The sequence below is a fragment of the Anolis sagrei genome, chromosome 4 (genome assembly GCF_037176765.1).
Source record: "Anolis sagrei isolate rAnoSag1 chromosome 4, rAnoSag1.mat, whole genome shotgun sequence".
Classification (NCBI taxonomy): Eukaryota; Metazoa; Chordata; class Lepidosauria; order Squamata; family Dactyloidae; genus Anolis; species Anolis sagrei.
This window is the reverse complement of record NC_090024.1, coordinates 196,652,342-196,675,778: the sequence shown is the minus strand read 5'-3', so window position 1 is coordinate 196,675,778 and position 23,437 is coordinate 196,652,342. Positions and strand designations below refer to the sequence as shown.

The window sequence follows — 23,437 nt, the reverse complement described above, 5'->3', positions numbered from 1 at the left end:
ATGCCTGTACGTATCTTAGTTGTTAAGTGACAGGAATATCACACAATACCTTTATAGTAGTCCATATCTGCATTGGGAAATTTCTGAATGAATGTTAACCATTCATTCATTTTTATTATTTTATTATTTTTGTAAATGAGTGAACACAGCAAGTTAACTAGTAACAAGTTCTGGCACACTGGATATTGTACTGCTTCCTTAATAAGGTGACTGTAACTTGTTCAGACTAGCATTGTGAACTACAAAAACATAGCAGGCAATTGCCCTTTATACTTATGAATAAACCTAGAACAGTGATTCTCAACCTGTGGGTCTCCAGATGTTTTGGCCTTCAACTCCCAGAAATCCTAACAGCTGGTAAACTGGCTGGGATTTCTGGGAGTTGTGGGCCAAAACACCTGGAGACCCACAGGTTGAGAACCACTGGTCTAGAAGGTTTCATCAAAAATCAAACTAAACAACCGAAGTCATCTTATCTGCAGGTAAATCTGAGTATTTTACTTTAGCTCTTTATTTTAAAAAAGGAACAACCCCTTCATTTGAGTAGATTGGTGAAATGCAAGCCCTTAGTCCATCCCAAAAGAACTTAAAAGAAGTATCAACCTCCTTTACTTTGTCTGCCATAGTGCTAGTTCTGTCCTTTCTGAATATCGGACAATGAAATAGTAGGGGCAGTTGGCCACTAAGGTGGCATTGGTGCTTTCCCCTCTCCACAAAATGACCCTTAACCTATTTATGGGTTATATCAAAACCCATAATTTTGGTCCTCAAATCTGCCCTAGACCTGTGTATACATTGAAGTTCTCTGGGTGTCTTTTTCAAGAATTCAGTTTCTTCTGGGGTTAATACACAAATCTGGATGGGCGTGGGGAGGCACTCAAAGCCTGGTTATTTTCCAAAGTATAATAATGAATCTGAGTGATGATTTAAGCTGGGTCGCTTCTGTACCATAACACTGTGCTATTATAGAAGTGGCAGTAAGAAGAAGAACCAAGAAAGGGATGCTGATCCCTCAGGAGAGTTGAGAAAGGATGCTTTTGTAAGTCATGAGTGAACCTTTGGGGGAGGGGTATTTCCCTGAGATCCCCCAGAAACAAAACAAAATAAACCTGAAAGATCCCAAAAGTCTATTCCTGTTTATGTTAAACTGGGTGGAGGGATCCAACCTCTTCATTTCAAGGTGATTTGCAGAGGTTGCATCCCCCCCATTCATTTATTATTGCATAAATGATTCAACTAATCTACTTAAGGTTGGACTTGCACTAGTATTTACATTTCAAAGTTTAGTTCAAGTGCCACATATATGCAAAGCTGATATGAGAGGAAGGAGTCGTAAGGGGTAGACAGTTTGTATTTTGCAAGGAACAGTGTTCCATTTCTTATTGCCTTCTATATGCTCATGGAAACTTACATGTAGTTTAGGGAAATTTGTGTGGCATGTTTAGTAAGAATGACTACTACAAACATGTCACTAAGTATTGTAATCACTTGCTCCATGTTGTTCTAGGAAAGCTAGATTGTGGGTGTTCGAATTGAAATTTTCAGTTTTGATGGAAGATGTCCTGAAATTTGCCATTCTTGAATAAGATGAAACTTAAGATTTTTCATTCTGGCCCAAGTAAGGTAACATATTTGTAATGCATCTTTGTTCTTGTGATCACCCATCATACTAAATAACCACTTGTAAACTTTTACTGAACTGTTAGGAGTTTTTGAATATTTTTAATAAATAAATATTTAGTGGCACTTTCTATGCTTCTCTGAGACATACCTGATAACATGAACTTTTCTCTTCAGAGTTCTTCCTTGTGTGTTGTTCTCTTGACTCATGAAAAGCAAGGTGCCAAACACAGAGGTTGTTTCTTTTAGTGCCTCCAAAGCAATTTTGACTATCTTCATTTGAGATCTCAAGGCTACCTCTTGGGTACCAATGTGAACATTGCTATTCTGTCTGTTTTAGCATCTATCCCATATATTCATGTATAAATCTAGAAATTTTAGAGTAAAAATCGACCCCCAAGATCTGGGTCAACTTATGCTTGAGTCCATGTGACTACTGTACCTTAATTCTTTTTTTTAAAGGAACTATCCCCTTCTTTGAATAGAGTGCCAAAAAGACTATAGCTTGGTCTAGCGCAGGAGAACCTAAAAAAAAAAAAAACACTAACCATCTCTACTCTCTCTGCTGTGGTGTTGCTTCTGGCCTTTTTGAATGCCTGGACAGGGAGATGGTGACAGTGGTAGTGAGAGACAGTTGGCCCCTGAAGTCAGCACTGGTTCTTTCTCCTCTTTGCCCCAATACATGCCTTCAACTTATAGATGAAGTTGACTTATGCATGAGTATATACAGTAATCATGAAAATAATTCTTTTCTGCTTTACTGGCTTCTCAGATTCAGAAATTCACCTGCTTATGGAGGCTATCAGCTTCCTGTCATTCACCTTCCTGCAGAACATGCTGCTATCATGTCACAGTTTATGCCAGTATCTTAAAGCAGCTCCCATTACCAATACCATGAGAGCCATCATACTCAGGTGCTTACTGTTTTCTCAGATTCTATATCTAAAATGAAATGAGCATTAACATCCCATGGTGCTGTTGGACACAAATAAAAATCCTCAGTTAAGTCTTGCATGTACAAGTGCATAGTTCCTTCTTTAAAATAGTGGGCTAGAGAGCTGCATTGTCTTAGCACAGCTAGGACTTCATGTTCTTTGAATTAATGCCTGCTGTTTAGTTCTGCTCCTCAAGTTTTATCGCTGTTTGTTCCTGTGTGTGCAATTACATGTACTTGCAAAGTAAGTGTGCAAGCACTTCCAGAGCCATCAGTATATATGCTTTATAAAGTTCACTCACTGTATGCTAAAAACTATTTTGGTCTTGTCAGGTGACTCAAGTATCTGTATCTTGAACTGTAAATAGCAGAATTTACAAATGTTTAATTTAATATAAAAATATTCCTTCTGCTACTTAGGAATTGAATCTCAGACAGTGATCACCTAGAATCATAGAATCATATAATTGGAAGAGACCTCGTGGGCCATCCAGTCCAACCCCCTGCCAAGAAGCAGGAATATTGCATTGAAAGCACCCCTGACAGATGGCCATCCAGCCTGTTAAAAGCTTAGCTTAGCTTATTAGCATTTGTTATCAAAAAGTAAATAAATACAAGGTGTGCCAGTACATTTAAGATATGTAGATGATATTATATTAGTAACAGTAAATCGCAAAGACTTGAAACAACTGTTGAGGAAAATAGAGGAAGAAAGTGCAAAAGCAGAGTTGTAGCTTTGAGGAGAACAAAAATGACTACAGATTATTTAAATAACTTTAAAGTAGACAATGAAGACATCAAAATAAAGACTTTTATACCTTGGCTCAGTCACTAATCAAAGTGGAGACTGTGATCAAATTATCAGAAGAAGACTAAAATTGGGAAAGGCAACTATGAAAGGAAAAAAGCCTTAAGTGTGAAGTTATACCAAAGAATAGAATACCAAAGTCAGGTTCCTCTGTGCCATTTCCAATTTCTATGTTTGGTTGTGAAAACTGGACAGTGAAGAAAGCTGACAGTAAGAAAATTAACCCATTTGAAATGTAGTGCTGGACAATTGCCATAAAGACAAATAAATGGTTTCAAGAGCAAAACAAGCCTGAACTTTCCTTAGAAGCCAAAATAATTGAACTGAAACTATTATACTTTGGACATGAAATGATTTATTAGAAAATTGCCATAGATGGTTCTTATTAAAGTAGACAGCAGTAGGAAAAGCAGAGGAATGCATTACAGGAGGATAGATTCAATCAAGTAAGCCATGGCCCTGAGTTTGCATTCCTGCAGTTGCCATACATACAACTTGATGACAATTAAAAACAACAAAAATACATATTGCAAGCTCTACAAATAATAGGTTTGCTAAGTCGCTGTTCCAGAAGGAAAATGAGGAAGGAATGGGTGGTAAATGGAAATAGAATTTAGGTACACAGGTTTTGGGTTATTTGCAATACTTAATTAGCAGTCATTTTTATTGTACATTTTCCGTGTGCGCAATATTGACTGAAAATGTAAGTGGAGAAGACCATTTTCCTCTTTGAAGAGATGAAAGTGAAACAAGTTTTCAAAGTTGTAAACGAACTACATCCCCTGCTTATGGTTCTCATAAACTGCAAAAAGTAAGAAGAGCACTGAGATGCTTATTACTGATAACATGGAAACAATGTGGCAAATATATATTTATACTTAAACCAGTCTACAGTATAACAATTAAACTCTGCATTTGCTTTAGGCTTCTTTGTCAATCCCACTGCTCCAATCAGTTGCAGAATTTTTTGTCGAATTAATATGTTTTTATCTTCAATTTACATATTCATAAAAAACATTGAAACAAATCTATATGCATGGATATCTCCATGAACCAATACAATGTTTCCTAACATCTATACAATATTCATGTCGGTTATGCTCTCATCTTCTCCCATCCCTCCCAATTTAGTGACTTCCTGTCCCTTGGGTTGTAGACATTCATATATAATTTTGTTCTTCCTTCCTATTACATTGTTTTTCTGTTCTTCCTTCTGGCCTAGTATTTATTATTTCTAAATTCTATACACAGATTCTAACAGGCTAAATTATGAACCTTTCTATTAAAAACGTTTCCATCATTATTTTATTAAAACATAGTTTAGAAATGGTTCCCAGTCCTTGCTAAAGTTTTTTTGTGTTTTTTCTTCGTTCGTCATTGCTAATTTGTAAATTTATGCTATTTTAAAGACTTTAATTATCCATTCTTCTATTGTATGGAAGTCTACCTTCTTCCAGAACTGTGATTATACTGTTCTTGCTGCTATGATCATGTAGTGCAATACTTTGCAGTTTGTGTATCTATATATCTATCTCTGTATATTATGTATAGGCACCTTCAGTTGCCTTTTGGTGAACCCATGAATTTCAGATGGTTCCCTTAATCAAGGAATACTTAGAAGTGATTTTTCCAGTTATTTCCTCTGAAATATAACTTACAGCAACTAGTGTTCATTGGTAGCCTCCCATCCAAGTATGAACCAGAGCTGAGTTTGCTTAGTTTCTACAATCAGATGGGATCTGATAGTGCCTTTAGGGTACTGCAGTTATATATCTATATACAGATCTGTTTAAATAATAGTATCTAGGTTCTGTTTACTAGCAATATAAAGGTTGTTGAAACAGTACAATAAACAGGAAGCAGAAAATAAAATACAGTTGAGGAAAACCATTTTAAGCAGTAGATCAATTGAAAAAGCAAGACAGTAATTTCTGTATTGCTTTTTCAATTGCTCTACTGCTTAAAACAAGAAACATTTAATTAGCCTTTGAAAAGTAGCAGGTTTGCCCTTGACAAGTTTTCTAGAGCAGTGTTCTCAATCTGAGAGTCTGGGGGTGGGATCAGAGGGGTTGTCAAAGACTATTAGAAAACACAGTATTGTCTGTTGTTCATGGGGGTTCTGTGTGAGAAGTTTGGCCCAACTCTGTCGGTGGTGGGGTTTCAGAATGCTCTTTGGTTGTAGGTGAACTATAAATCCCAGCAACGACAACTCCCAAATGTCAAGGTCTATTCTCCCCAACTCCACCAATGTTCACATTTGGGCATATTGATTATTCGTGCTAAGTTTGGTCCAGATCCATTATTGTTTGAGTTTACAGTGCTCTCTGGATGTAGGTGAACTACAACTCCCAAACTCACGGTCAGTGCCCACCAAACCCTTCAGGTATTTTCTGTTGGTCATGGGAGTTCTGTGAGCTAACAATTCCATAGTTGGTGGAGTTCAGAGTGCTCTTTGATTGTAGGTGAACTATAAATCCCAGGAACTACAGTTCCCAAATGACAAAATAATCCCCCCCCCCCCCTCAATCTCACCAATATTCAAAATTGGGCATATTGGGTATTTGTGCCAAATTTTATCCAGCGAATGAAAATACATCCTGCATATCAGATATTTACATTACATTTCATAGCAGTAGCAAAAGTACAGTTATGAAGTAGCAACAAAAATAATTTTATGGTTGGGGATCGCCTCAACATGAGGAACTGTATTAAGGGTCACAGCATTAGGAAGATTGAGAACCGCTGTTCTAGAATAAGCAGCTCTATAAATTAGGTACCATAATGACTCAGAAAAGTTACATATTGAACTATAGTCCCCAGAAAAACCATAATCAAGGTGATGTGAAGGTTCTGGTAGTTGCAGTAGAAAATAAATTCCCCAAGCCTTGATACAACTACTGAATATAGTGAATGAACTATTGATTAATGTTAATGTGTTTATTTTCTTTGTTTAAACATGGGTATCCTGCTCTTTCATCCACCATGACTGTTTACTCTGGCGAAGCTTACACAGTACAATAAAATGGCTATTAAAAAGCCACTAGACAAAAATAATATGTTTCTACCTGATTAGCCAGTAAAATAAAATAGCATGTATATTTCATAGTCAAAAAGTATTGAGGAAGCACCACTTTAACCTTAAGTCAGAAAGCCAGGAGATCAGAGACAAAGTGGCAATTCATCAATAGAGAATTCTGTAATTCTGGTGCTACTGTTGAAAATGACTTGTTCCATATGGCCACCATCACACTTCAGGCAGCAGAAGCATGTGAATAACAACCTCTGAAAATATCAGTGTTTGATTATTTCATATGGGAAACAGTTGATCTTAAGAGATAGTAATCCCAGAATATTTGAGATTTTAAAGATGAGAGTAAATACTTTGAATTGGGCTGAGAAACCAACTAGAAACCAATTTAGAACTGGAATATTTTTTCTAATTTCTTTGAAATCCATTAACCATCCAAGCATTCTGGACTAGGGCCTCTTACCATGCGATCCAAAGATCCTGGAAAGTCCATGTATAGATTCTGCACACACAAAACTCCCTCTCCTTTTATTTCCTTCCTGTTATCTTAGATTCCCCCCCCCCCCCACCATAGTGAATTTTAAGCTACAAATTTAGCCTTTTCAAGTATCCATTATAACTTTTCACATTTTAGTCTATCTAAAGAAAATCAGTTTCTACTACAAAAAAATAGTACACTTTGTGTACATTTTTGTGTATATATATTTTTCTGGAGAGATTCCATAGCTTTAATCAGATTTTTCACAGAAGGTCCATCACCCAAAAATAGATACATATTCCTTGTCTAGACCAATAAAGTTTTCAAACACTGGATGCAGATTTATAAACCAGACGGTTACAAAAAAATACCATACATGGATTTTGCATACACCATAAATGGCTTTAGAAACTTATTATTTTCCATGCGATGAGTTCTTCGAGTAATTGATGCCCATATCCACAACAATAATGAATAACTAGAATATGTCTTAGAACAGTGCTTCTTAAACTGTTGGATGTGAGAGAGCTAGCATTTTTCTCCAGTGGTCCAGAGACTGGCACAATCTTGTTTTGGTGTTCCCTTCTTTCTTGGAAATTATCCAAGAACTGGCAACTGATGACTCATAGACTGCCACCAGCCAATGGAGTGTCACTTGGAGTGGCATTGTCTTAAAAGCTTTTCAAAAAACAAAATATATTGTATTTTGAAGAAGCTATATAATTTTTATTTATTATTGTTATTATTTTAAAATTTATAAAACATTATTTTTCTTAGCCTCCTTGTGCTTTTTGACTGCAACCAATAATTCATCAGGCCAACATTCCATAAATGGTTCAAGAACTTGTGCAAGAATCAGCGGTCCTAGGAATGAAATTATTTGGTGGTGCGTATGCCCTTGGTTCTATTTGAGCTTGGAGTTCTGTTTAAAAATGGCCCTCAGTATGATGTTAACCACTGTCGTTTCCTGTACCTATAAGGAACTTGTGTGGGAAACAATGTAAACTGAAGTTTGAGTTACCATTTTTCAGAAGTAGGCAGCCCTTTGTAGTAATCCACAGAATCCCTGTGGTTATTAAACTGTCTTTTGTAGGCATACTGATAGGTAATCATGCCAAATACAGGTGAATTGGGGTGCATGTGAATTCAGCCCTATGTACATGATGCTGGAATCATGGTGACATGCCAGTTCTCATTATCTGATTTGTTCCTTACCAACTTCACCATGTGTGAACCAGTTCCGCTCTATGATCAAAGAGGAAGAAGCAGCAAAACTTAACTTCAGCGTGGCTCATGCAGCAGAGCCTCTGTATTAAGCATGTTGTTTCTTGTATTGACTTGTTTCATTGTTTAACCAGAATCTGGATTACGGGCATGTCTTTTTGCTTTCTTGATAATGAAGAGATATCAATATGTTTGCTTATTTGCCTTCTGTCCTATCTGGACCTGCCGGTTCTTGTTGAGCAGGTCAGTCTGTGGTGATTTCAGTGCTCGGTTACTTTTCAGTCCAGTCAATGGATAAAGTGTATTTCGGAAATTTCTGTTGGTGATCTAATTACCCTTCCCCCCTCTTCCCTGCAGGCCAAAAAATGGCCAACCTATATGTTGGAGGCCAAAACGTGTTGTGCTTTTTAAATGATACATTTTGTCAGTCTACAATTGCATGCAGATCATTCTCCATCTCTCTGCAGATTTCGGTCCTTTTCAGACAAAATCTGAAAAATTCTCAGGGATGCAGCTTTTTGGCCAATTATTGGAATTTCTATACCATCTTTTTAAAAACAATCATGGCTCATTGTCTGTGTTTGACTTCAGCAGTACACTTCATTTCTATACTGTTTGCACTTTCAGCATTAGACTGCTGCTGATCTTCTTGACTTTACTTCCATGCTGAGAAGAAAAGTAGACATTCTGTAATACTGAGGAAGGGGGTGTGGAAGATACTGCCTTTTGAAACAGCAGTCTTCCCAACTGTTTCTGCACAGGAGGACAAAGGCAGTTATACTTCACAACTGACTACCCTGTCTCTTTTTAGATTTCTAAAAGGAAATAATTACTGGACCTCCCAGTGATAATTTGGGGCCAAACCACACAGTTTGACATGAACCTTATCACAGTTAGGGGCCTGCCCAATAGTGACTGTTTGAGAAGTACATTGAGATATATATTCTGTGGCCAAGTGCAAATGTGCTTTCACTTGAATGTCTGAAATAATTTGGTCATAGATGGGTACCGCATGTCTACTTAGATCCTTCGTTCTAAATACTGTTCTACCAATACTGTTGCTGGCATTCTCTTATGTTACAGCTCTAAAGAATGCTGTAGTACCTTTTACCCTATAATTTGTACATTACAGGTTGCACCATAGTTATGAATAAAGAAATATGTGGGCACATTTCATTTTTGGGAACAGTTTGTGCTTGTAAGACATGTGAAGGCACGGCAGTCATTTTCTTCTGGCGCAGATGTGTTCTAGTCTTCCTCAAATGAAGGATCTGGGGAACTCTTGCAGTCCTGATTTTTGCAGAGAGTCATTCTTTCTGAGATCTGTATCAGGGAGTTCTATATTTGTTGAAAGTTTTTGAATGCAAGCCCTATACAAAGATTTGCCATGCGTACTTCAATTTTTTTTCTTCTAGGTTTTATTTACATTGTTTTGCTTTTTGTTTTGTTTTGTGTGATAGCATTAATTATGGTTCTTAGTTTCTATTTACTTGTTTTTGTTTATTGATACAATAAAGTGCTATTAAAAAGATTTTCCTGGCAAAAGGCAGCATTCAGATATCCAAATGTCAGTCCCCAGTCTCTTACCTGGATTAATTTGGTGTGCCATTTGACACAATGAAGGCAAATCCATATATATGAACAACAGAGATATGCAAATGTGATTTTTTTTAATGGGAAAGAGCAGACAGTGTGAAATGTTAGTTAGACATAAAGGGAATTCCACCAAAATTCTTGCAGCCATGGAAGTGCCTTGTACTCCTACCCTGTTCTTCTTGTTTGCCTTTCCCTCCCATGCATTTTGAGCTCTGGAAGTTTTGCAATTGTTCTTGCATGCATCTGTGCCCAACAGATGTCACTTTCAGGCAGTGAAGTATTCTAAAATAGCTCTATAAAGAAAAAGGAAAAAAAGGAACAGGGGAAGAATCACTGGATATAACAACAGCAATGAAAGCAACAACCCAAAGAGCAGTCAAAGATTTCCAGGGCAAAGTATAATACTACCCTGTGTTTTTGTTTAAGGGCAATCTTCACAGGGTTTGTTTATTTTATTTCTATCACTTGTTCCTACAGACCAAAGAATGTGGTCTTTCATGTAATTGTTCTCATTCATTGCTCCTCACGCTGCATCCTTTTGTCATGCTCATTTTCCTTAAGTGTCCCTAATGGTTTCTTCTCAGTTTCGGGCAGCCCTTTTAACCTCAGGATAAGTTTATCAATAGATCGGAAAGGGTTAACACATGGCTAGTTCTCAGAGGATCAAATATCCAAAGCCTCAGGAACATTTTGGAGGGAAAGCATTTGCCGCTCTTAGGTCCTGCCATGTTGAAGTGATTAGCTGGGGGTTTTGAAACTTTTCCTAAGGCCCAAACAGCCCTGCCACTGCCCTAGACCTGCAGAGTCACTGACATCGAAATTCTAGTTTTGCTTGCTCCTGGGAAAAAGATACTCCATCCTTTCTTCCTTGCTCCTACTTTTTTGTCAAAATGGACTGGAGTAGAATGGAGACGTTCTCAAATATTTTGCAGGTTACACAAGTAATGGAAAAATTAAAAGGCATGCATGCCTGTGTGTGTGTGTGTGAGAGAGAGAGAGACGCTGTCTTTTCAGAACTGAAATGCCCTTTTCTGTCGTTCCAAATAGAACAGTAAGAACGCTGCACAGCTCATTGCTTTTTCTCAAGGACTGGAATAGCAATGATAATAATCATCTTTTTGTTTGCTTCGTTTTCTGTCAATGGAAGGAGGGGGAAAGGACATGCACATTTGTTTCTCTTTTGAGCTGTGCTTATCTCACCTAAAAGAGTTCACGTAGTTAGTGTAACGATAAAGGAGCTGCAAGAAGCTGATGCTGCGAACATAAGGGGAAAAAGAGGAAGCTTGGAAGTGAAGCAAAGAAGCCAAGGTGAGGAAGGGAACACGAGGATATAAATAACTTGGGTGCTTAGCCCAGGGAGTGACTTTCTCTCTTGGTTTGTCCAGCCCTGGCACTGCTGGCATCGGCTCTCTGGGGAGAGCTGCAATTCTGCTGTTAAAACACAAGGAGCAGCGTGGAGAATTTTGAGCTGCGTCACACAGCTCAGAGGGGGAGAGAGGGAGTGAGTGAAGGAGAGCAAGCTCTGTCGATAGGTCTACTAGCAACAGCCTTGCTGCAGCAAGACAGAGAGAGAGAGAGAGAGAGATCAGGAAAGAGAAGTAATAACAACACGGGGAAGCATAGCTCCTTTACCTCTCCGGCATCTTCTTCTATGGCTTTTCTTACCAAAAAAGAAATATTACTTGCCAGCTTGTTCAGTACCAGCAGATTTCGTCCAGCAATGATACCAGAAAGATGCAACGCAGTTAATCCCGCCGGGAAGGGGGGGTCAGGTGTAGGAAGGGTTAATAGGAGGAAAATTCTCGAATGTTCGGTGCTGCGGCGGAGCAAACAGAGGGTTGAGGACTGCATACAGGTGTAGACGAACAGATCTTATGGTTCCTTTTGCCCTACGTACGTATCCTTCGATCGAGGGTGGAGGTGGGGGGAGTTATTGAACTGATTGTTTGGTTGTGTTATATGTGTGTTTCGGAGAAAGGTTCCTTTTCGTCCCTGGTCCCCCAAACTTTCTGCCTCATTATTTTTCGGTGTCTCAATAATGTTACTGTGTCCTGCGTCAGATCATCGGCATGAAAGCACAGGTTGGAAAATGCCACTGCGTAGTTGCTGATGCAGCTTTGAGGAGAGGAGGAAAGGAGAGCAGGACTTTGCCAGTGTTGCCACCAGTACCCTCTGTTCCTTTTGTCCCACTTTTAATCCAGGGCATAACAAAGAGTTGGCAGAAAGGTGAACCAGATGAGTCTGGATATTTTTTAAAGCTGAGAAGCCTGTATCTGCATAGTTCAGAAAGTGGCAAGTGATGACGCAGTGATCCTTTCCTGGCATGTTTCTGGATTTTTCAAAAAGCACCAGGGAGGGCAGGTACACTGTAACTCCCTAGAGCAGCTGAGGGAAGGTCTGAGTTAGGAAGGGGAGATAGCCTTGAGCAATTAAATGTCATCCTTTTGGCGTTGGAAAGTTGTTTACCTTGCTCTCTCCGTGTCTCCATGTTGGCAGCCTTCCAGCTCACATGTGATAGTCTTCCCTGTACTGCTGCATCATTAACTGAGTGCCTGAGCCGGCACATGATTGGCTGGGGAGGGCTCTCCTTCTAAACACAGATTTCCATTGGAGGAAAAGCCCCTGGCAGGTGAAAAGCTGCCTCCGATTGGCTGGGGTCAGGATATCAAATCTAAATGTTCCATTCCTCTTGCTTTAAAAGGGGTTCAGAACACTTTGTGACTTAAAATATTGTCTGTTTGCTTTTTTTCCCCTCCCTCCACCACCTCCTCTTTCTCTCCACCTCCCCTCCTTTTCCTCCCTTGTTTTGGAACGTGTCTGTGCTCTTAGAGCTAGCTATTTTTAAAAAAACACAACCAAAAAAAGAAGCAGGAACTTGACTATTGTGGATTAGTTTTATTACTGGTGCAAGTGACGCAGAAGGAAAAACAAATATTCTGTGACTTGGGTTGCATCAGTGACAGGCGTATTTCCGGCTGCTGTGAGACCAGCCACGATGACGTGACATTATTATAGGCTTCAGAGGAGAAAACAAAAAGAGACTTTTGCGGTGTCTACCTCTGTCTGTGAGTGGAAAAAACTCAAGCCATTTATTTCTGTTGCAAACTCTTTGGGGCAGGGAGAGTCCCTCTCACTGGTGTTTCTGTAAAAATCCAAGCAGAGCTATACCCTGAAATGTGTCCTAGTTTACATCAGTTTAAATGCAAAGCCAGGGTTGTTACTGGATTGAATGGCAACAGAACTTAGTGGTAAGAAATAGGTGGGTTGATTTCTCTCTTTTTGGTTTTTTAAAATGAGGCAACTGAGATTTCTAAGATGGCTGGGGAAAGATATCTGGGCAGTCCAGAAGAATAGAATCAGATCAGTTGGGAAGAAAGTAGCGGGCACTAGGCATTTAGGGTGAACAGCTAAAGGGGGCATGGTGTTTGCTTTAACCGTTCAATGAACTGTGTCCTCACCTTTTCTTTCTGAGTTGTCCCTAAGCCAATTTCAACCAAAAAGAAAATAGGTGATTGTGTTCTGTAAACTTAAGATCTATATTCTCTTCTCTTTGGAGCCTACATTGAAATTGGGAATAACTTGCATTATTTCAAACCATGGAAGGATTTATTTCTTGTGGTGCTTTCTCATAAAATGCTCCAGCAAGTGGAAGGTTTTATGATGGTATAAGGATTCATGTGGGTGACTCACTGGCACCGAGAGAGTCAAGTGCAGAGCCAGTCGTTCGACAGCAGTTTGCTGGCTTTGGTACCGAATCAGATGCATTTTGATTCTCCATCTTGATTTCTTTTTGAGTATTCTGTCTTCTCAAGTGTTGTTATAAGATGTGTACTTGCCAGCAGGCTTTGAAAGCCCCAAGAAAAGCGATTGCGCATAGTCTGTTGTTCTTATTCACTAGCTAAAACGGGGAAGGAGTAATACCAGGAAGCCATTTCTAGTGACAGACGTTATATGGAATGGAGAAAGAAGGAGACGTGGCAGATAGACCCTGCCCATTCTGTTGTTTCATACTTGCCTCCATGTTTCTTTTATGTTCTCCTTAGCCAATTATTTTGTTTAATGTGAAATTCTCTCATTCTAGGTGCAATATCTCCCCCCGCTTCCCAGTGAGCCCTTGTCCTGCAGAGCTCTCTTCTCCAGGGCAGTCTTGCATCTGTCCTGCAGTGCTAGATCCATAGAGAAAGACGTACTGGAGACACAAGTACAGTGACTGTTCTGGGGAAGCAATGGATGTTGGCTGAGATCGTGATTATTTCCAGCAGGAACAAGGAAAATACAACGCAGCTGGGTAGGTCATCAGTGGTCTGGGTTAAAATTCATTTTTACCGACGCCATCTAATTAAACATTTTTGTGTGTTATAGGGATGGCCACTAGGGGTTGCATATCTCCTTCTTAACACCTGGAGTTCTGTTATGGCGTACCTTATTATATTGGGGGTGAGGGGTGCGTTGGTGGGGTTGTCTGGATTTGTAAATGAGGAATACAGATGGAACATTACTTTGCCTTACTTAATTCTACAGAATCAGTAATGTTCTGAATATCTAAGAGAAAGCTTTGGAGATTTATTCCTGGTTTCTGTGTTTCTTGCCAAGCCTGAATGTGTTTGTTTTTCATTGTCGTTGTTTTAGAACTGGATTAGTTCTTGTTAACATATGCTACCGCAAGCAATAGCTGCTCATACAATGGCTATCTGAATATTTGCGATATAGAGACTATAAGGCATTACTTTTCTTTTGTTTCATAGGGAAAGCAATGGTTGTCCGTCCTGTGCAGCTGGAGTCATTAATACAATGGCATCAGAGGTAAATGAGCTTGGCTAATATATGTGTTTGAAATGTACAGAATTTGTGTGGCTCCAGGTTTTTTTTGGCTTGGATTCATGACCTTGAGCTAATTTGTTGATTTTTGCTTGCCTGTGTTTTCCATAAAGTGGGCATGATATGATCTGCACCAGAGGGAAGTTGAGAACTGTAGGATATTTTTCATATTGCTGTTTTTCTGAGGCCAGAATTCTCCCTAGTAGCCCTGGGACCATTCCATTGCATTAGCACTCCACAATTTGGGTGAAGTACACTGAGCCTCACAGTAGACAGGACTATGAGTCAGGAACAACTTTTGTTTATGATTTTGTTGGTGTCTAAAGGAACAGATGGGCATGATTCCTAATGTTGCTTTTTTCCTTCCCTAGTTTTCAGTTGTGACGCAACCGAGTTTGACTTTGTTATTTCCTTGAGAAGGTGGAAGACAGGAACAAAAACAGAGGGATATTGAGAGAGGAAGAAACTGAAATCAAAAGCCCCCATATTAAAATACATTAATCATGATCATAGTGTCTGTGTATGTTTTTTTTCCACCCCAGCTAATAGCAGAAGAATATAGCTGGAGGTAATGGCACCCCTGGCCATTTTGTTCTTGGCAGAGTAGATTCAGAGCTTGCAGTACTGCTGCTGTTAATTTCCATGTTGTATTTAAGATAAAACCAACAGTATAGGGCTTTGTGTCAGCTTTTTCTGATGCTGCAAGGAGAATAGTCCTGAGATCTCTCTTCCTGCCTTTCTTTTCTAATAGACTGTCAAAAAAAGTATGCTTATAAAACATGATCCCACATCTTGAGCCCCACAGTAAAAAAAAACTATGACGCAGTCTCTCTGAGTGATTTTAAACTGGTATCTGGTAGTCATTTGGTTGTTTGGGTGTGGCCTTTATCTATGATATTTCTCTCCTGTCCCTCGGTGAGGAATATGAAAAGAGAATCTGTTATGGCTATTATTGATGGATGGGCATGAACATTCAATGCTTATTTAGAGGGACTGCATATCACTGGTGCTTTTCTGGATGGCAATGGAGAATCGTTTCTTTGCAGGATCAATATTTAAAAATAAAAAAATAGATTACCTCAATTTCATGAAGAAATCTTTCTTAGAACTACTGCTTCTTCTTACAGAGTTGCTTGCCAGAATAGGAATGATGCCACGTAGTTGCTTCAGTAGCCATTTTGCTGCATCACCATCTACCTCTAGCGTATTCTAGATTATGTTTACTTGTGATTCAGACATACGATTAGGAGAAATCCCTTAATTTTGAGATGAACTCTCTCTTCTGCTGTAGTCTAAACCCCAAATATAAATTCATACGCATGTTATATTTTGGTTAGAATTCAGTCTGCCCTACAAAAATGCAATAGTTGCCTGAGCCCAAATTAATCAGATTAACCTCAATCATATTGTTTATCTATAGTGTGCAGTTCCTTGTACTTTCTTGTGCAACTTTGCATGTTCACTTTGCCATATATTAAATAGATACTAAGCTGAGAAAGATCATCGTTTTACTCTAGATGGAGTCTCCAACATTAAAAGAAATTGATAGTGTGAATGAACAGTAATGTTTAAGGATTTGGGGACTGTCATTTTGTTCCAAACAGTAAAAAAGTATGTGATGATGGGAATGACCAATCCCTTCAGAAAACTAAACAGAAGTCCCAAAGTTAGATTCAGAAATGGCTGAACTTTTTACTCCCAAGTGGAAAGTCTTTGACTTTTCAAACAGTAGTTATGGGTCGATTTATACTTATATCTGTGTTCTTACATAGATGTTACGAATCTGAAGGTGCAAAATGTGTTTTCTTCATGATTGCTATTATCATATTTATTGATTTTTCTCCTCTCTGTAAGGATGGAGCCCTTATTATCAGAGAACTGACAATAAGTCTAGAGTTATCCCTCTATCCTTTGATTTTCTTTTGTTTCCCCACCCGTAATGTCGCTGCCAAAGAAGCAGAAAGACCCCTATATCTAATAGATTTCTTGTCCTTTCTACTTACTACTGCTACTATTTTTCATTGCTTTGCAAAATGACCAAATCTCTTGTCTCTACACCAGTCCTTTGATGGCACTTGGTGGCAAAGCTGCGTTTGTAGTCTCTGGTGCTGCTTGTTAAAAGCTGACTCTGCAGAGCAGAAGCAGATGAAAATCTCTAATCTAAATGCGTCACACCATCTTTCTTGAGTATCTGTGTTTGGGGAACTCCTATCAGCCACCGTTGGCCTCACATTTGATTCTAGCTAATGTCAGATCTGCTGAACTGAAGGAGAAACATGTGAAGTATAGTGTTTGGTGTTGACTTGGACTGTGCATATGTTTGGAATAGTATTACTTGAGTTCTTGGTGCCTTTCTTATTTGTTCAGGGAGCTGGATTAACCATTCCTGGTATTTAGTCACAGCTCTAGTCTGAAGTAGCAAAAAATCATTGCATTTCGTTCAATTTATAATATGTGTTTTATAGATGGCCTAATGATGAGGTCTATTGCATCATTCTGTCTAGGGCATTTCCATTGCATATGCGGTTCAGGCCTTGGTCCAGACACCCATGGCCATAGGAGGAGACCGGGCCCCTCTCATCTACTCTATTTTTCCATGTCTTGAAGTATATCTGAGCTCGGGGCAGGTATCGTGATACTCTCTTCTGCATGCTAACTATTCAGCAAAAGGAGGGTGGCATCTTAGGAATACTTTTGCTATTTGCAGATCATAGCCTTGGGTCTAGGCTGCTTTTTATTTGTAATGACAGTATAAGACAGTTTCAGGGACTTTGCAGGCTTGCATTTTTAAATGTTCAGTTTGTTAGAAAATAAATGAACTAGACTTCTTATATAATTATTGGGTTGAAGGCCAACATTTCTAAAGAACTGGTTCTGTGTGTCCCAGGGGATTTTGACTTCGTGTTTTATGAAAAGTAGATTTTTATATTCCACATGGCAAATGGCTTTTGATATAGCATGGAAGAAACCCCATAGAGAACGTGCTCGAGCCCCTGTTCATACCTAAATACTCTTTCGTATCCTAGCAAATTATTCCTTGTTTTTCATTAGTTACAATTGGCTTGTTTCAAAAATTCAGTGCACCTATTTTGAATTTATATTGTGGATAATGCACTAGGATAAACATATGTGCTGCAGCAGAACATAGCAATGGCAGCTCTTCTGCCTGAGCTGTATCATTCCTGCCCATGCCATCGCCCATCTTCTTGATGCTCAATGAACCTGTGCAAAGAGGAAGCTTCTCTTGCCACTGCCTTTATACCTCTATTGGATGCAGTGAGAGTTTCAATGCGGCAGTTAGAGGGAGATCTGATTTCTGTACCACGTAACATTTGAGGTATCTTCTACTTCCTTGCAGTCAGCATTATAGAAAGGTTCCCTGTCTCCCACATGCTTCAAAATCCTGAACTTGACCGAACTTGATCGAAAGAACCCTCACCACTCTTTCTTACTGTTATTGCTTGTTCATACCCTCTCCCAAAGTATACAAAAGGAGACGAGAACAAAGAGTAGGATAGGCAACTCCACTAGATGAAGATTTGCTCAAAGTAGAAGGGCAGGTGAATTGACAAATAATGGTGGACTGCAAAAATTGAAACTGGCCCTGCTTATTAGCGGAAACCATAATCAACCACTAATTAGGACTATCGTTTTAACCATGACATGAAACTGGAACTCAGGGTAGATTTACTGGTCTTTGTATGAGGAAACTGGCTAGCAAGAAAGAGGGAACCAGCTCTGCTGGGTTTTTTTTAAAAAAAGAGATTTAATGATATGTGAGCTTTCATGTCAGCAAGTTCTTTGTTCTAGAACATGGCACAGTTAGAATATTCTCCAAGCAAACTATTTTTGGCATTGTTATCATAAGGAAAGTAGGGACCTGCAGCAAAAATAAGACAACATCATAGCACACGGTGCCTCACAGGATGCACAGATAGGACTCCCAAGTAACTCTGATTAGAAGAATAGCAGTGCTGTCCTGGTTTCCAAAGAACAGAGGGCCCCAGGGATAGGAAGATAGAGAGCAGACAATTGGATAGCAGATTACCTGCTATCTGAAACTTTCATTTTGAGATACTGGGGGCTGGAAAAATAAAAAAAAGTTTTGCTTTCTCCTGTACTTGAATTCTTAGAACCTCCAAGTTCTTTCTGTTCTAAAAAAGTGATTTGTGAAATTTGGTAAATTCTTCAGATATGGAGAACTGAAATGAAATGAACTGAAATTCTCACTCATCTCCTCTGACCAACTTCAATAAATCAGAAAGAAGTGGCAACACTAATTCAGCACAAATTTTGTATTTTTGAATACTTTTAGATTGAAATTTAGACTTTTGAAATGAAAATGTCAAAGCATTAGATCAGTGGTTCCCACCAGTGGTCGGCAAGATCTAAAATATGGTCCACGGCCTCACCATTACTACACTGTTGCAACAAGAGCAACTGGTCTCACAAAACCCTCTTTTAGTGCCGAGGATTAATAAACTAGAGCCAGTGTAGTCTAACCAATGCAATTTTCTGACTCAGCACCCCAAAAAACTAAACTGAATCTAAAGTTGGCCAAAAACCAATTCGTAACCCCTTTGGTACTAATGTTGGAGACTGATTCCTGGTCAAAGTGGTCTCTGGTCAAAATGGTCCCTGGTCAAATGGTCCCAGGTCAAAAAAAGGTTGGGACCCACTGTGTTAGATAGACAAAATCTGTCAATTTTGGCTTCTTTGCTTTAAAGTGGTTTATTGCACTTCAGTTCTTTCTGTTCTAAATATGAAAATGTTTGTGAATTTTGGAAAATTCTGACTAAAAAATGAGGGATGGGGAAAGATTTTTGAAACATAAGAAATAGAAAATATGTTATTTCTCCTTGACTGAAACCTACTCATGTAGTATAAGGATTGGAATGTTGTTTCTGTTGTTGTTTTTCATCTTGTGCCTTGCATCCTTTTGAACTCTTCCCCACCATGCATTTTCCTTTCTGAGCATCAATTTTACTCCTTCATTTTTCCTTTTCTCTTTTATCCCATTCTTACCATGGTTTCCTGTGGCTCCTATAAGAAACAAAAATATATTGCAAAGTGCACAGTAAATCTTTCTCTTGTTTAAAAGAAATGTGTCGATGGGTTTCTGCACAGAATCCTTTTACGAATACTATGTAAACTAGCCACACTCCATAATAAAAGAGGAATTCCAGGCTCCCATATTTAAGTAAAGTAAGTAAAGTAAAGAAAATAGAGAAGTGCTACATGTCCAATCCTATCCCCATGTGTAGTTAGAAGTGGCTGGATAATTCTTTCCCAGAAACTGTTTAAGAAGACTGTTGACAGTTGCTGATGGTAACTTTCTTTTATTTCAGTAGAATTTCGCCTTTTGGTGAAAGAGAGAGGAGGATTTTGGAAAATCATGACTTGGGCATTCAGGACACCCAAACACACACATGCACACACATTAACAGCTTACAGTGTAAACAAAACACATAACAATGAACATTTTACAAACACATAACCTCACCACCAGGGCCTGAATAAGTATCATTTCCTTTGCTAAAATTTAAGAGTCAACCAGTAAACAAATGTCATATCCAAAATTCCTGATCAACAAAGTTGTATTGTTTTCCCTTATCACTCTCTAAAATATATTTAATAAAAACCAACCAATATGAATCAAATTCTGATCTATTAATTCCTCCCTGAACACCCTCATTTCCATTTATAGTTTATCATTTAAGGCTACATTCCATACCTCCCCATACCATATTTCCAGCATGAGATTGGATACTTCCAATTCCTTGCAGTGATAAGTCTCGCCACTGTGAGTAAAATAATCACTGGTGCTTTTTTTTAGGGCTGGGCGGTTTCGTTTCGTTAATTCGTAATTTGTTAAAAATTCGTAATTTTTTTTAATAACGAAGCGATAACGAACCATTCTGGAGCAACTTAAAAACGATACGAATTTTTAAATTCGTTTCGTAAATGCTTCGGATTTGTTATGTATTCGTTTCGTTATCGGTTTGAGGTCATTTTGTTATTATTTCCGCATGTCTGAGGCAAGTTTTATAGTTGTTTTTTGTTTAATTAGTGAAAAAAATTATAATATCACACCAACAGTCAACAACAGAGGGAGAGGGAAGCTTCAGAAATTCCCCCTGTCCCATTTGGAGGTTTTTTAGCGTATTGCGCGGTCGCGTCCGCCATTAACGAATTGATTCGTTATTTTTTCGTATTTGTTTTGTTAATGTGTCGTAATTTTTTTAACATTTACGAAATTTCGTAAATATCAAACTTTTTAAAAGAAAAATTTCGGAATTCTTTTAAATATCGAAACGCAAAAACCCCCAAAAAACGAATCGATTTTAGAAACAAATTTTTCCGTTGTTACCCAGGCCTACTTTTTTTCCCTTTCCAAGTTCAGCTTTGTGGTATCCATTAGTAATGCTAGCCTAGCATCTGAGGCCATGTTTAATGTTACCTATTTCCGTATACTGTTCCAAAAACCCTTCAGCTGGGGGCATTCCCACCATAAGTGAAAATATGTCCCTTTGTGCATGCGTCAACTCCAGGAGAGGTTACTTTGCTTGCTGTCCATCTGGTGTAATTTAACCGGTATGGTATGCCATCTCTATAAGACTTTATACACATTTTCTTTTAATCTTATTGACAGATTCTTTACCAGTCTCCACTTTAGAACCCTTTTCCAGTCAAGATCCATCAGAGGCCCTAGATCTCCTTCCCATATCTTTTCTAACAACTTCAACCCAATTTCCTTGCCTATTAATCCATTATATATTTTCCCAATTAATCTTTCCCAAATATTTCTTGCTTTTAAAGTTTACTTAACCATTCTTCATATTTATTTAACTCTCTACATATGGGATTTACTTAACCAGTCATTTTTCAATTCATATAGCTGCTGCCTGTCAAACCAATTCAGGATACCTTGCTGCATTCAAGACAAGTTGCGACAACAGTTTTAAGCTAGGAGATAAAACTCTATGCCTGTGTTTTTCATGTATAAGTAGCATAAATTTATATCACATACAGTTTACTGAACAAATACTAACCTAGTTTTGCTTTCCTCTCCCAGCAGTGTCTTGCCTAATGGATAATCTGTCCTAATGGGACACAGTATTTGAAGAGAATTACTTTTGATAGTTGGAACCCTATCTATACTGATGTAAAATGACATTTGCCACTCAATGGCGCCATCACAAACTGATGGGGTAAGGCACAGATGGGCATACACTTGCTTTTTATGAAATTTATACTGTTTTTTAAGAATCGGCTACAGATTCTTACTAATACTGAACAAAATCAGTAGAGAAATTAGTCCAGCCAAGAAAGAAAGAACACATGCATGAGCATAATCTATGAGTCACTATTATGTAGTGGTTTGAGTGTTGCGCTAAGGCTCTGGGAGACTGGGGTTCAGAACTCTTCTCAGCCTTGATAATCCCGTAAAAGTTCACACTTTAGCAGGCAAAAGCGATATCCTCTGAATAAATCTGACTGGGAAAATCATGTGATGGTCATCAGTTGGAATTCATACATAACAACCATAAATCATCTGTTGATAACTATTAATTGTTAGATTAATTGTCTGTTAAGCTGTGCTACATGTCTTCCCTTCCAACTATATCCTGGTCACATCTTTAATGGAATTCATTGTACAATGTATGCTGCTTTGGACTGTAAATGCTTTTTTTCTAACTACAGTAGAGTATATTTTAAAGACAACAGATTCTTTCTGATCTTGGAAGCTAAGGAAGATCAGCCCTGGTTAGTACTCAGATGAGAGACTGCCAGTGAATACAAGTGCTCTAAGTTATATTTCAGAGGAAAAAAACTGGCAAAATCATTTCTGCATATTCCTTTCCTAAGACAACCGTATGAAATCCATGGGGTCGCCATAAGTCAACTGGCGAATTGAAGGCACATACACACACATGATGTAGAAGTAGCTGTATTTTGAAGTTGGTCAGCATCTTAATTTAGCTTCATTGGAATAGTTTCCGAGAGTCTCCGTTTCTAAGTGATTAATCTTTAGATCAAGCTGAACTTTTATCATTTACTTCTGTCAATGGAAGAAAACAAATTTGAGTTCCAAAGTGTTTTTATTGACTTAAGCTCCAGAGAAGTGAATAGAACAGTGGAAGAAACTAGTCTTAAGATTATAAGGCCTATTGATAGTTCAAACTCCGGATCCACCATTCAATGCTTGGAAAACCAGTAGCACAAACATTGCATGGATCAAAGATCTTTCCAGTTTTATATTCCATGTGACTGTGCTTCTGCCTTAATAAAACTTTGAACTGAATTTCTATTTATCCTAACTTCTTTAGGCTTCAAATACAGGATTTACATTACCATCCTGTGCATATTTACTCAGAAATAAAAAATATGTACTCAGTGGAGCTTATTCCCAGTGAAAAAGAGTGCACAGAACTGCAGCTTTTATGTTGTAATGGTCTCACATGTCTTTTTAAAAGATGTGGGACAAATTGGGAGGTAATGAGAATGGGGCAGAAAGAAGCAGGAGACATTCCGTTCTTTCTCCATCCCCTAGTATTGATTACTTGCTCAAAAGCTTTGGCTGTCCTTATTAAGTGCAGACTGTTCCAGTCTTGACCATAATAGCTTTGGTTAGATTGAGGATGAGCAAAAAATAAGCTTTCTGCTCTGTCCCAGCAGAACCTACAAGTTTTCTTTCTTAGGCATTTGCACCAACCTCTCCTGCAGGAAGGGGAATCTTGAAAGCTTCATTCTATACTGCATGTGCTGTGTACAAGATGTATAGGATTTATTGACCCACCTAATATATATTTTTACAAGCCAATGGTAAAGGTTGTTGTCATTTCGTTCCCAGCTCCCTTGATTTTTGGTAATGTGTATTGTTTGTTATTAGAGACTTTAATTCTTATGTTAGTTTGGAGAGTTAGTAGC

General features: G+C 38.5%; 2 long non-coding RNA genes across 5 annotated transcripts in view; one reads left to right on the top strand and one right to left on the bottom strand.

Moving 5' to 3' along the window:
• Positions 1-23,437, top strand: part of LOC132773592 (uncharacterized) — a 62,083-nt gene that overhangs the window by 15,375 nt on the left and 23,271 nt on the right. Inside the window, exons 1-5 of one of the 4 annotated variants that reach the window (XR_009631325.2) lie at positions 11,494-11,581; positions 13,770-13,976; positions 14,434-14,491; positions 17,011-17,133; positions 21,582-21,717. This is a non-coding gene — a long non-coding RNA (uncharacterized lncRNA). Of the gene's footprint in view, positions 1-11,493; positions 11,582-12,568; positions 12,754-13,769; positions 13,977-14,433; positions 14,492-17,010; positions 17,134-21,581; positions 21,718-23,437 lie in introns of those variants that run through there. The other 3 variants (XR_009631322.2, XR_009631323.2, XR_009631324.2) reach the window with 3 other exon arrangements.
• Positions 9,744-11,409, bottom strand: LOC132773593 (uncharacterized). The gene is made up of 2 exons (XR_009631326.1): positions 11,321-11,409; positions 9,744-9,981 (listed from the first exon to the last, which is right to left on the bottom strand). It is a non-coding gene; the product is annotated as an uncharacterized lncRNA (long non-coding RNA).